Source organism: Somniosus microcephalus, chromosome 25 (genome assembly GCF_052327205.1).
Source record: "Somniosus microcephalus isolate GS21.2 chromosome 25, FLI_Smic_1.0, whole genome shotgun sequence".
Classification (NCBI taxonomy): Eukaryota; Metazoa; Chordata; class Chondrichthyes; order Squaliformes; family Somniosidae; genus Somniosus; species Somniosus microcephalus.
In genome coordinates, this window is record NC_141011.1 from 48,068,098 (window position 1) to 48,083,454 (window position 15,357).

At 42.5% G+C, this 15,357-nt stretch overlaps 1 protein-coding gene across 9 annotated transcripts in view; it reads right to left on the reverse strand.

The window, feature by feature from the left end:
* The window catches only part of rerea (arginine-glutamic acid dipeptide (RE) repeats a), a 527,918-nt gene that overhangs the window by 93,954 nt on the left and 418,607 nt on the right, over positions 1-15,357 (reverse strand). The window lies entirely within an intron of this gene.

The following is a 15,357-nucleotide window of genomic DNA, read 5'->3' on the forward strand; positions in this document are numbered from 1 at the left end:
TTAGAGGAGCAGGACGGCACATAAGTAGTCTGAAAGGTTTGACTTTCTTGTCAAAGATAACGGACATTGAGTAAACTTTGGCATGGATTACAACAATTCTCAGAATGAACTTGACACAACCCATTATTTCAGCAACACTATAATCAATTTAAACATTAATATAACGTATTTCAATTCTGTGTTCGCAAAATAGTCATTTTTGATAGCTAACATTTAAGCAACCTAGCTTTTAAGGAAATTGGTCATTGATTGTCTGAAATTATTTTTAAAAACCTAAAGCTTTTGAGGTGAAGATATTCTTTCATTGAATCAAAAAGGCAGCTATAAGCAAATTTACATTAGCATGGTTCCATTGATGGCTCAGTGGGCAAGTGCATTACATTGTGAGGTACATACAATGAAAACTGCACGTCCAATACCTAATCTATACAACATTGACCAATTTCAACTGAGGCAGTAGTGAATTGCTGCAATTGAGTTTGGCATCCCTGGGAACAGAAAGTAAAACTGTGAAAGTACTCTCTTAACTACGGTATAGTTCTCCATGGGTCACTGTTGGGTGAGGACAGTACTGCCATTTTATACATAAAAGTGTTAGGCTAGACTCAGTGGTAGCACTCTCACCTCAGAGTACTGAGGGAGTACTGGACTGTCGGAGGTGCTATATTTGGATGTGATGTGATGTCTGCCCTCTCAGGTGGATTTAAAAGATCCCACGGCACTATTTGAAGAAGGGCAGGGAGTTCTCCCTGGTGTCCTGGCCAATACTTAGCCCTCAATCAACATCACCAAAACGGATTATCTGCCCATTTTCTCATTGCTGTCTGTGGGTCCTTGCCGTGCGCAAATTGGCTGCTGCATTTCCTATATTACAACAGTGACAATACTTCAAAAAGTACTTCACTGACTGTAAAGCGATTTGGGACGTTCTGCGGTTGTGAAAGGCGCTATATAAATGCAAGTTCTTTCTTTGAGATCCATCGACATAAAGTGCCCATATTTGGGTGAGGCAGGGGAACCATATGAGTTACCACCTTGAGAAGGGGAGTAAGTGGAGACAGCAAAAAAAGGGCATTATTTCTGAGGTTATTTTCAGTGAAGGGTTTAATGCATCTGTTTGTAGTTATCTGAATGGTCTATTTCTCCCATTGACATTTTCATAGCCAAATCAATGTTTGCAAACTGTTAAAAGCTGGAATCACTGTAGTTCTCCAGTTCTTGTCATAATTGTAGAAACAGAATACTGTACACAGCTGCTCGGAAGCACTCGGACTGTGCATCTTTCACCCTGTCCTTCTCAAAACACAGTAGATTGCACACTTGGACTGAAACCCGAAAGCGTGGCTGTTTGAAGAGCCAGCATATCTGAGGAACAGACCAACTGGACATTCACCTCATGGCTGTATGTGGGACATTGCTGCTGCAGAATGACTGCTACACATCCCCACACAGCAGGGACTGCACTCCAGAAGTAATTTATTGCGTGAAGCTCTTTGACATGTTTTAACATGAAAGGTGCTGCATCAACACAAATGTAAAATAATAGTTTTCATTATTGTCTGCTAATTGGTAAACGTGGAAATCTTCCTCTTTAAATGATACCAGTGGGCAAAACAGATTATTTAGGTTACAAGATGTACATGACACAGTACTTGTGATCTTTAAAAAAATAAATATAATCTCAAGGATATAATAAAAGGCCAAATTGTTTCATATTATAGCAGTATTTTTTTGCAAAACGGATTTTATACTGCTGACCTATAGTATAGAACCCAGTAAAAAAAAACTGCTCCAAGGATTGACAAGCAGCTTTTAAGAATAATTACCATATATCTTCAGTAACAAGATATTAATTGTAGATTTGATGCTGAAAGTTAAACTATTGCCCCTCAGGTATTTGCAGTGCGCAGTAACACTCAGCCAAAACCTTTATCGTTCTGTCAAAGTCAGACCCTTCTGTAAAGTTTGGATCACGAGTTTACTTCTACAGCTCTCAAGTGCAGCCACATTTGACATGCACATAATTATATTTTTAAGGATTTATTGTTATAAGGCTCAAAATATCATTATAACAAAGCATTTGATCACCAGGCTTCAGTAACGCAGGTAACATATATTTCGTACATCCAATACAATACAACAAATACTTGAACTGTTCGGTGCTTTTTCCCCCCCTTTTTAAATTGCTCTTTATCCCTATGATGTAGTTAAAAGCACAGTATATATTTCGCAGGTCAACAATGATAATATATTTTATAAATTTGTTAATTAAAAATTTATTTTCCCCAACCTAACTAAAATGCATCTCAAATCAATGACACTAAAGAATGCAAAAGCATTGTAAACAATGCATTGGCGGTATCTTCTATTTAAGTTGGAAAGACCAAATTGTTTCATATTTTCGTAGCAATATTTTTTTGCAAAACTGATTTTATACTGCTGACCTAAGTATAGAACAGCACAGTAAAAAAAAATGCTCCAAGGATTGCCAAGCTGCTTTTAAGAATAATTACTGTATATATTCAGTAACAAGCCAGCAAAGAACTAGAAGTATTGCTGCAGCTTTTACATTTTCCAAAGACAGCTTCCCTGTTAACTTTGCAATGAATCACATTAGAGAGTATTTTTTTTAACCATTTCCAGTTTAGATATTTGTGAGGTTAATGAAACTCTAAATAAATGATAAAGAATTATAATGTATACATTTTGCACTTCATTTTACAGATGGACAATTGTTGATGTGGGGCCAGGAAGACAACATAAACAACAAGGTGAGCTGGACAGGCCAATGACTGTTTCAACTCTCATCAGCAAAAACCGATTCATGAGTCATTTGTGGGATCCTGCTGTGCACAATATGGTGGCAGTTTTCCAATATAGCAATCACTGCACTCCAAAGTAATTACTTGTATGTGAAGCTTTTTCAGATGTTTCTGAGACGTGATAAGACAAATAAATATCTTTCTTTCTTACTCTAACATTATTAGGTTCCAATACTATAGCCTTCTATTAAAACATCATTTCAAAAAGTCAGCTGTGGGTATGCATAACGCAAGAAAATACTTCAGGGATTCAATAAAACAGAAAGAAAAGTACTGCAGATGCTGGAAGTCTGAAATAAAAAGGTTCAGTTAACGTTTCAGGTCTATGACCTTTCGTCAGATGAAGGGTCATAGACTTGAAACGATAACCGAACTGCTTTCCTCTCTCTGCAGAAGCTGCTTTGCTTGCTGAGTGCTTCCAGCATTTTCTGTTTTTACTTCAGGGTTTAATCTGCTATTGTTGCCAAGTCAAAATTTTCCTAGTGTTTGTGGAATGCCTGTTCATATTTTAACTGCACAGTATTAATATAAGATGGCTGCACGTTGTTTGCAGTTTCAGCCTTACCACAAACGCATGAAGTGGCTTGATAAATAAAAACAGGAGGCATGAACTGTTACAATGGCAAAGCTTCCTACTTAATTCTGTCAAACCTAAGCGGAATGCATATTTGCCCTGCGTCAGACCACTGCTGTACCTATCTTGGTTAATTAGGTCTGAATGTAAAGTGTAACTGGAGGGATAACCTCTAATTATACCTGAACATTTAGTCTTTGCCTCATTTAATTGCTGCACCTTTATTATTTACTCAGCAATACTGCAGGTCCGTCTATAAAACGGCATTCAAGTGCTGTTGGTTTTCCTATGCTCTCCTGCTTAAGGCTCCAGTTCAGCTGCCTCGCTCACTCAGCTCACAGCCTCGCTAATAAATCATCCAACAATCTGCTCTCTGAATTGCTTTGGCCATGGTTTGATTGCTCCAGCCCATGTTGCCAAGCAACAGCACAGGAGAGAAGTCGAAAGAATTGCTGACAAATGGCCAAACGGCTGAAACAACAGACTTGTCTTCAGCAGGATCTGTTCCAAAGAACTGCCTGATTTTTTTTTGCTGTTCTGGTCTCTCCACTACATGACTGGAAAAAAACAAGAAGCCATTGTAAATTTACACAAACTCCTTCCTCAACAGATAATCGCCATTCGTTGTGGTCAGGGTGAGAGCACAAAAAAATATAATGAAGGATATTAGATGCTTTTAACAAGAAAAGTAAATATACCACAGTTAAATAATGGACTCCAACAGTGAATGCATATATTTTAGGGAAAAAAATCCACCGTGTTCCTACAAAGAAAAACCCCTGAAAGTAAAAAGTTGATCTGCAAATGGGATATTCCCAGAAACATCCCCCAGGGCCGCACTTTATCATTTTTTTGTTCACTTCAACAGCGTTCTCTCTTTGGCCTATATAGAATAAATTAGAACCCTTTGAGCGCCAGCATCATCTTTCAACGTGTACATTATTCTACTTCGTGGAAAAAAAAAATTCATTGCATTAAAGTAGAATTACTGGAATGGAATATTAATTCACAGCATTCCGACAACAAGCTGAATCCAATTTTATTATTTTTAACTTCTGCAAAAATGGTGCCACAATCCTCAAAAAGATAAAACGCATGGCAATTTTTATTGTCTGCATAGACTGGACAATTTAAGGTAGCCTGGTAGCACGGTTAGAGTGCTGCACTGCCAATTAGGAGACCACAGCGTTCAAATCATAGAGTGAATTGGCAATCGCACATATGCTTCCCTAGGATGTGAGATTTGCCCACCTCAGCTAGATTTGCAGAAGAGGGGACAAAAAAAAAAACCATCTGGGAGGTTTTCTTTAGTGCCCCTGCTGGTAGGCTGAGCAATAAGCAATGCGAGCAGACATTGTGGAGCTGTCCACTTGAGGCATATATTGTGTGTGTGTGGGGGGGGGGGGCGCAGAAAAGGGGCTAATTTGTTGGAGATGTTTTGAAGTTTGCAGCAGATACTGACATTTACCGTTAACTTCATGTGAAAAATATCCATATTCTGTCAAAAAATGGATGAACTCAATGGTCAATATCCAGTAAACTCTTGAATCGGGGGGGGGGGGGTTTAAGAGTTCCTTTACACCCATTCCTACACAAATAGAAATTCTCTATCCTTATTGCAAATTACCCCCAATAAACTATTTAAACTGGCATATGCTGAACAAATACAAAAATGTGGTATTTTAACAATTTAAAGACTAGATCTTTTCTTTTTACACAAAAACAAACCTAGCTAGTGATGAGCATCATTTCCCCAGGGTGGTGATAGCAGATTGACCACCAGCAAATAATCTATAGCCATAGCAAAGTGTGAAAATGCATGTACTCAACTGTCCACCTGGCTGCCATTCTGTATTAGAACATAAGAAATAAGAGCAGGAGTAGGCCGCCATAAGGCCCCTCGAGCTTGCTCCGCCATTCAATAAGATCATGGCTGATCATCGACCTCAACTCCACTTTCCTGCCCGATCTCCATATCCCTCGATTCCCCACGAGTCCAAAAATCTATCTTTCTCAGCCATGAATATACTCAAAGATTCAGCATTCACAGCCCTCTGGGGCAGAGAATTCCAAAGATTCACAACGCTGGGTGAACAAATTCCTCCTCATCTCAGTCTTAAATGGCCTACCTGAGACTATGCCCCCTAGTTCTAGACACTCCAGCCAGGGGAAACAACCTCTCAGCATCTACCCTGTCAATCCCCTTCAGAATCTTGTAACTTTCAATGAGATCGCCTCTCATTCTTCTGAACTCCAGAGAGTATAGGCCCATTCTTCACAATCTCTCATCATAGGGCAGCCCTCTCATCCCAGAAATCAATCTAGTGAACCTTTGTTGCACCGCCTCCAAGGCAAGTATATCCTTCCTTAGATAAGGAGACCAAAACTGTGCACAGTTCTCCAGGTGTGGTCTCACCAAGGCCCTGTACAATTGCAGCAAGACTTCCTTACTCTTATACTCCAACCCCCTTGCAATAAAGGCCAACATGCCATTTGCCTTCCTTATTGCTTGCTGTACCTGCATGCTAGCTTTCTGTGATTCTTGCATGAGGACACCCAGATCTCTCTGAATACCAACACTTGAAAGTTTCTCACCATTTAAAAAAATATTCTGTTTTTCTATTCTTCCTACCAAAGTGAATAACCTCACATTTCCCTACATTATACTCCATCTGCCACCTTACTGCCCACTCACTCAGTCTATCTATATCCCTTTGCAGACTCTGTGTTCTCCTCACAGCTTACTGTCCCACCTAGCTTTGTATCGCAGCAAACTTGGATACATTACACTCGGTCCCTTCATCTAGATCATTGATATAGATTGTAAATAGCTGAGGCCCAAACACTGATCCTTCCGGCACCCCACTAGTTACAACCTGCCAACCTGAAAAAGATCAGTTTATCCCTACTCTCTGTTTTCTGTCCATTAACCAATCCTCTATCCATGCTGCTATATTACCCCTAACCCCATGAGCCCTAATCTTGTGTAATAACCTTTTATATGGCACCTTATCGAATGCCTTTTGGAAATCCAAATATACTACGTTCACTGGTTTCCCTTTATCTACCCTGCTAGTTACATCCTCAAAAAACTCTAATAAATTTGTCAAACACGATTTCCCTTTCATAAAACCATGTTGACTCTGCCTAATCCTGTTATGATTTTCTAAGTGACTTGATACCACTTCCTTAACAATGGATTCCAGCATTTTCCCGATGACTGATGTCAGGCGAACTGGCCTGTAGTTCCCTGTTTTTTCTCTCCCTCCTTTCTTGAATAGCGGTGTTACATTTGCGACCTTCCAATCCACTGGGGCCATTCCAGAATCTAGGGAATTTTGGAAGATCAAAACCAATGCATCCACTATCTCTTCAGCCACCTCTTTTAGAGCCCTAGGATGTAGGCCATCAGGTCCAGGGGCTTTTGTTGGCTTTTAGTCCCATTAGTTTCTCCAGTACTTCTTCTCTACTTATATTAATTAGGTTAAGTTCCTCACCCTCATTAGACCCTTGGTTCCCCACCATTTTTGATATGGTTTTTGTGTCTTCTACTGTGAAGACAGATACAAAATATTTGTTTAACGTTTCTGCCATTTCCTTATTCCCCATAATAATTTCTCCTGTCTCAGCCTCTAAGGGACCAACGTTTACTTTTGCTACTCTTTTCCTTTTTACATACCTGTAGAAACTCTTACAATCTGCTTTTATATTTCTTGCTAGTTTTCTCTCATATTCTATTTTTTCCCTTTTTATAAAGTTTTTGGTCAACCTTTGCTGGTTTCTGAAGCTCTCCCAATCCTCAGACTTACTATTATTCTTTCAATCTAATGATATCCTTAACTTCTTTAGTTAGCCACAGTTGGATCACTTTTCCCGTGGTTTTGTTTCTCAATGGAATGTATTTTTGTTGTGAATTATGAAATATTTCTTTAAATGCTAGCCACTGCTTATCTACCGCTATACCTTTTATTCTATTTTTCCAATCTATCTTAGCCAACTCGCCCCTCATACCTATGTAATTGGCTTTATTTAAGTTTAAGACTCTAGTTTCAGACTTAGGCAAGTCACTCTCAGAATTTCACATTAAGTTTATCATATTATGATCACTCTGCCCTAGAAGATCCTTTACTATGAGATTGCTAATTAAACCTGTCTCATTACACAATACAAGATCTAAAATAGCCTGTTCCCTGGTTGGTTCCATGACATATTGTTCGAGGAAACTGTCCCGAATGCGTTCCATGAACTCGTCGTCCAGACTACCTTTGCCAATTTGATATGTCCAGTCTAAATGAAGATTAAAGTGTCCAAGATTATTGCATTACCTTTGTTGCAAGCTCCTACTATTTCTTGATTAATATTCTGTCCAACGGTATAGCTACTGTTAGGGGGCCTATATACTACTCCTACCAGTGTTTTCTGCCCCTTGTTATTCCTTATCTCCACCCATACTGATTCTACTTCCTGATCTTCCGAGCTGAGGTCCTTTCTCGCTACTGCTCTTATGTCATCCTTTATCAGGGATACTCCCCCTCCTTTTTCATTCTGTCTTTCTTTTCGAAACATGAAGTACCCTGGCACATTTAGTTCCCAACCTTGGCCACCTTGCAACTATGTCTCTATAATGGCTATTAGATCAAACCCATTTATCTCTATTTGTGCCACTAGTTCATCTATCTTATTACGAATGCTTCGTGCATTCAGATAAAGAGTCTTTAATTTAAATTTTTTACCATTATTCCTTGCTTTGACCTTATTCTCTGCTGCACTATTACCATTAAACTCTCTGTCCCTTCCTGTCACACTCTGCTTATTTTTACCCAAATTGCTGCACTGCTCTATTGCCTTGACCTTTCTCTTTAGATTTCTAAATTTCCCCTCGCCTGACACCTCTCCCCCACATTTTTAAATTAAAGCCCTATTGTTGCAGCCATTCATTTTATTCTGCAGTGGGAGACAGGGCACCTGAGCAGTTAGTATAACTAACTTCTAGTGCTCCAACAAGTCATACCACAAGGGTCATCGACCTGAAACGTTAACTCTGTTTCTCTCTCCACAGATGCTGCCTGACCTGCTGAGTATTTCCAGCATTTTCTGTTTTTATTCCAGATTTCCAGCATCCACAGTATTTTGCTTTTGTATTAGAACTAAGGAGTTGAAACTAAACAATTTTCACTGTATATATACAGTATTTGTGAAACAAATGCAGATCATGAAAATATGAGAGTATGGCCATCCAGCATGTGTCATTTATTCCATCTGCACTAAACAAGTGAACCAGAACTATCTTCTCTGCAGGTCACCAGCAGTTTAAAATAAAATCCATGTTCTTGCTTTCCCTATCAGGGATATTAGCTCCAACCATGCTCATTCTCTTACAATGACTGTCCCAAACATTTTGCGACACTACCACCAGTTAAATCACGACAAGCAACAGACGATCAACATGGTGCACGAAAACATTCATAAAAATGCAATTTCTGCTTATCTGCACTATGCAAAGGTTAATATTTTGTATAACTAGAATTCTGTACCTGTAATTATTTGATATGTTTACTCCATCTGTGAAGGAGACCTCTATAGAGAACTCCTGTTTCACAGGAGTTAGGTGGTCTCATTCATAAGAAAAGCAACACGATGTTCAACAGGTTCACATGCAGAATTTGCTCGATTTTTGCGCAACACAAAAATGCGTTCGTGAAAATAGTTAAGCAGTTGAATTTCCGAGTTTGAAAAGGGGAAATCTTTTCGAATTTGTTGAAAAGTTGGCAATGGGAGGGCCAAAGAACGCTGGTCTCCTGAAACTGACATTGTAAAAGTATTGATGGCAATACAGTAGTTCTGCCAGTTTTATATTAGTGCGGAATGGCTACTGTCACACAGAAAACGCCACTCCTGTTTAATTAATTGTAAAAAAACTTAAATATAATTAAAAAGTAATTTCCCACAAATTTGGACAGAAATTTACAGCACAGAAGGAGGCCATTCGGCCCATCGTGTCTGTGCCGGCCGAAAAAGAGCGATCCAGCCTAATCCCACTTTCCAGCTCTTGGTCCGTAGCCCTGTAGGTTACGGCACTTCAAGTGTATATCCAAGTGCTTTGCAAATGTGATGAGAGTTTCTGCCTCTACCACCCTTTCAGGCAGTGAGTTCCAGACCCCCACCACCCTCTGGGTGAAAAAAGTTCTCAACTCCCCTCTAGTCCTTCTACCAATTACTTTAAATCTATGTCCCTTGGTTATTGACCTCTCTGCCAAGAGAAATAGGTCCTTCCTATCCACTCTATCTAGGCCCCTCATAATTTTACACATATGCAGGGCAAGTGAAAAAACATCTACTTTATATGCTGTACAGTGCACCATAAAAATTAATGCCAGGGATTTGACAGCAGGAGAGTGCCTTAAACTGAAGATGTTTTAAGCATAGCCTCCTCCTCACATATTTGTTTTATGTGGGTGGACTCGATCATGCAGACCGGAGATGATTGTTAAAAGATGCAGCACCCCATTTCTGTCCACACCAATGGCAACTAGGAGGTCAGGAGGTGAGGGAGGGAGGCACTGATTCCGACCCCCGTGTTACTGAGCTACCATACTGCTGGACAGGTGCAGAGCAATTCAGGAGGAAAAAGAAAAATCCAAAGCCAGGCTGCTTTTGGGCATCTTCCAATAACCAACTCTGAACAGCATTGGAAGTGGTTCAGGAGTAAGCAATTCCTTTGAGGAGGTTGTGGTCCAGGAAGACAAGAGAACTGAGAAGAAAAACAGCGTTCATATCCTCAAAGAAAGTTTGTTCCAATATATTTTGTGTCTGAAGAACCTGAACAAGTAGAGATTTATTTTCCAAAAATCAATCCATTTTTCAATTTTCTTTTATAGGGATTGACACTTGCAATATTTTGTTTGTGCTCTTGAGCCACTGACCTCTGCTCACCTCCAATGGATCATGGCAAGAACCCAGGGCGATGAGTGGAAATCAACACTGTCAGTACAACTCATAGAAACATAGAAGATAGGAGCAGGAGCAGGCCATTCGGCCCCTCGAGTCTGCTCCGCCATTCAATGAGGTCATGGCTGATCATTCAAATTCAGTACCCTGTCCCTGCTTTCTCCCCATAACCCTTGATCCCTTCAGCCTTAAGAAATATATCTAACTCCTTCTTGAATATATTTAATGAATTGGCCTCAGCTGCCTTTTGTGGTAGAGAATTCCACAGTTTCACCATTCTCTTGGTGAAGAAATTCCTCCTTATCTCTGTCCTAAATGGCTTACCCCTTATCTTTAGACTGTGACCCCTGGTTTTGGACTCCCCTGCCATCAGGAACATCCTGCATCTAGTCTGTCTAGTCCTGTTTTATAAGTTTCAATGAGATCCCCTCTCATTCTTCTAAACTCCAGCGAATATAAGCCCAATGCTCTGCTATTACATCTTTTATAATGGACTCTAGCATTTTCCCCACTACCAATGTCAGGCTTACCAGTCTATAATTCCCCATTTTCTCTCTACCACCTTTTTTGAATAGTGGGGTTACATTAGCTACCCTCCAATCCATGGGAACTGTTCCAGTCTATAGAATTTTGCAAGATGACCAGCAATGCATCTACTATTTCTAGGGCCACTTCCTTAAGTACCCTAGGATGTAGATTATCAGGCCCTGGGGATTTATCGGCCTTCAATCCCGTCAATTTCCCTAACACCATTTCTCTACAAATACTGGTTTCATTCAGTTCCTCCCTCTCATTAGACCCTATGTTCCCCGACATCTCTGGGAGGTTATTTGTGTCCTCCTTTGTGAAGACAGAACCAAAGTATGTATTTAATTGGTCTGCCATTTCTTTGTTCCCCATTATAAATTCTCCTGATTCTGACTGCAAGGGACCTACACTTGACTTCATCAATCTTTTTCTCTTCTCATATCTATAGAAGCTTTTACAGTCAGTTTTTATGTTCCCTGAAAGTTTACTCTCATACTCTATTTTCTGCCTCTTAATTAATCCCTTTGTCCTCCTTTGCTGAAACCTAAACTGCTCCCAATCCTCAGGTTTGCTGCTTTTTCTGACCAATTAAAATCGTTACCAAGAGATCAACAAAGAAAAAAACCCACAAATGCTGGAAATCTGAAATATAAACAGGAAATACACAGCAGGTCTGTCAGAACCTACATGCAATGAAAGCGGTCAGTGATCCAGGTGGAGGAGGTCCTTCCATTCAAAACATTAACACGCCTTTTCTCTTTCCGATCCTGACAGACTCACTATGCATTTGTAGCATTTTCTGTTCTTATTCGTTGCTACCTTAAGATCAATTCCTGAAGGAGCTAATTGAATATCACTTCAATGCAAGGTGCTTGGAAAATGTTTTTCAACCACAGCTACGCTTCTTAGGCACATGCTGGTAGGATAGACTAAAATAATTAAAGCTCGGGTGCCGTACAAGAGCAAACTGAACCTAATTAGCTTTAACGTGCTCAATTTTATTTTTGTAATGTGTTCCCAGAACCTCCCAGATCAAAGGAAGAGGCTTATAATGTTGTCAAAAAAAGAATAGTAAGCCTGAGGATTGGGAGGATTTTAGAATTCAGCAAAGGAGGACCAAGAAATTGATGAAGAAAGGGAAAATAGAATGAGAGTGAACTATCGAGAGACATAAAAACAGACTGTAAAAGCTTCTATAGGTATGTAAAAAAGGGAAAGATTAGCGAAAGTAAATGTGGGTCCCTTACAGGCTGAAACAGGAGAAATTATAATAGGGAATAATGAAATGGCAGAGAAATTAAACAATATTTTGTGTAGACGGAAGACGACTCAAAAAACTTCCTGGAAATAGTGCAGAACCAAGGGTCTAGCGAGAACGAGGAACTGAAAGAAATTAGTATTAGCAAAAAAATAGTACTGGTGAAATTAATGGGACTGAAAGCTGATAAATCCCCTGGAACTGATGGCCTACATCCTAGGGATTTGAAAGAGGTGGCTATAGAGATAGTGATGGTGTGGAGATGCCGGAGTTGGACTGGGGTGGACAAATGTAAGAAGTCACACGACACCAGGTTATAGTCCAACAGCTTTATTTGAAATCACAAGCTTTCGGAGCGCTGCTCCTTCTTCAGGTGAAGTGGAGAAATGCATAAAGACACAGCTTATATAGTCAGAGAATCATGTCAGATGTTTACAGGTAACCTTTCCAACTGCCATTTATCACACCTCGGCAGAGAGATAATCACAGCAGTCAAAGGTGTGAATGGTGTCCAAACAGGTCAGTCAGGGAAACATTACATCAAAGAACAATGAGGTGGGGTCACAAGGGGTCAAATATTGCAGATGCTGGGGTCTGGACGGCCTTAACCGAGATCTTGGGTTCATGTCACGCTACATGTAACCCCACCTGATGCAGGGTCATCCAGACTCGAGTCGACATTGGCTTGTTCTCTCTACACAGATGCGGCCGGACCTGCTGTGATTTCCAGCCAAAAAAAATGTTTTTTGTCTGTTTTTTTGTTTTTCATGCAGACCCCAGCATCTGCAATATTTGACCCCTTGTGACCCCACCTCATTGTTCTTTGATGTAATGTTTTCCTGACTGACCTGTTTGGACACCATTCACACCTTTGACTGCTGTGATTATCTCTCTGCCGAGGTGTGATAAATGGCAGTTGGAAAGTGTGGTAAACCACTGTTATAGTTATCACTGTATATTGTTCTCACTGTTCTCACTGTCACATCACTACACGAGGTCGCCTCTTGTCGCACTGTTATACCTGGGCTGACCACCTCCGACTCCGCCCATTACCTGCCCAGGTATAAAGGTAGCTGACTGGCTAGTATTCCTCCCTGTTGGATCGGATCACCCACGAGGGTGGGCTCTGTTATTTAGCCAATAAAAACCTTCAGTTACGTTCTTAACTCGTCGCCTTTTATTGGACTAATTGATAGGCATATCAATTTTATTGACTAAATTTTAAAGATGTCTGATAATGAACAGCAACAGCAAGGAGCTCACCCAGCAGCACAGCAACAGCAGCCTCCAGACAACGGGCCACACCAGCCGGCTTGGCTGCAAGCCTTGAAACCACCATACCTGGATCTAAACCCACAGGCACCAAACTCAGCCAACGACTTCAAACACTGGCTGGACTGCTTCGAATCGTACCTGGAGGAAGCCGTCGTCCCTCAGAGATCCAAACTAAGAGTCCTGAAAGCCCAAGCGAGCCCGAGAGTATATACACTCATCCAGGACATGACTACGTACGACGACGCCATCAACCTACTGAAACAGCAGTACCGGAGCCCGGTAAACTACATGTACACTAGGCATCTCTTAAGATCTCGCCAGCAACAGCCAGGAGAATCGATAGCTGAATTTTCACGAGCGCTGAGACAACTCGGCAGGAACTGTGACTTTAAAGCGGTGACGGCTACTGCGAACATGGAAGACAATGTCCGCGACGCCTTGGTGAGAGGCCTACGTTCCGACTACACACGGCAAAGACTGCTTGAAGCTAAGGACATAGACCTGGACAAGGCCGAAGCCCTCGCCCTCACCCTAGAGGCCACCCAGCAAGACCAGGAAGCGTTTGCCAGGTACTATTCGCGACCCTGGGACTCGGGCCCGACCCCCACCCCACCACCCTTCACAGCGCTGCCCCCGGGACCTACCTCAGCGTCTGCATCACGGATCCGACCGGGCCCGCTAGCCCCGGTACCGGCCCCGACATCAGGCAACCCCGATCGGGCCGCTGGCTGCTTCTTTTGCGGCCAGGAGAAGCATCCGAGGTCGCGCTGCCCAGCCAAAAACTCGACCTGCAAAACCTGCCTCAAGAAAGGCCACTTCTCCAAGGCCTGCAGAAGCAAATCCTCAGAAGCCAGCAGTGCCTCATGCGAACCCTGGGGGCGGCCATCTTTGTGCGGGGCAGCCGAAGCCTGCAGAGCCTCATGGGAAAACCAGGGGCGGCCATCTTTGTGCGGGGCAGCCGAAGCCTGCAGAGCCTCATGGGAAAACCAGGGGCGGCCATCTTTGTGCGGGGCAGCCGAAGCCTGCAGAGCCTCATGGGAACAGCAGGGGCGGCCATCTTTGTGCAGGGCAAACGATTTAAACAGAGCCTCATGTGAACTACGGGGGCCGCCATCTTCGCCGCCATCTTGTCATGACAACGACGCGCTCATCTACACCCTAGCTTCCGTGACCCTGGACCAAGCCCGCCCGCACCACCTGGCCAGCTCAATGATGGACATCAAAGTCAACGGCCACGCCACGACCTGCCTGTTCGACAGCGGAAGCACGGAGAGCTTCATCCACCCAGACACGGTGAGCCACTACTCCCTCCCCGTCCTGCCAACGCGCAGCCGCATCTCGATGGCATCGAGGTCGCACGCCACAGACATCAGCGGCTACTGTGTCGTGACATTGTCGGTTAAAGGGACAGAGTATAAAAATTTTAAACTCCTCGTACTCCCCCAGCTGTGCGCTGCCGTCATACTAGGGCTGGACTTCCAATCCCACCTCCAAAGTGTAACCCTAGCATACGGTGGACCCCTCCCCCCACTCACAGTCGACAACCAGCGAAAGTTAAACCGCCCACCGCGTAACACCTGCAGCCTATCCACCCTCAAGGTACCGCCACCTTCCCTGTTCGCTAACCTCACCCCCGACTGCAAACCTGTCGCTACTAAGAGCAGGCGGTACAGCGCTGGGGACAGAGCCTTCATTAGCTCTGAGGTGCAGCGACTCCTGAAAGAGGGCATTATTGAGGGGAGCAGCAGCCCCTGGCGTGCCCAGGTGGTGGTAGTCAAGACCGGCGACAAAAATCGCCTGGTTATCGACTACAGCCAGACCATAAACAGATACACCCAGCTGGACGCATACCCCCTCCCCCGCATATCGGACATGGTCAATGAGATTGCACAATACCGCGTATTCTCGACCATCGACCTCAAGTCGGCCTACCACCAACTCCCCATCAGCCC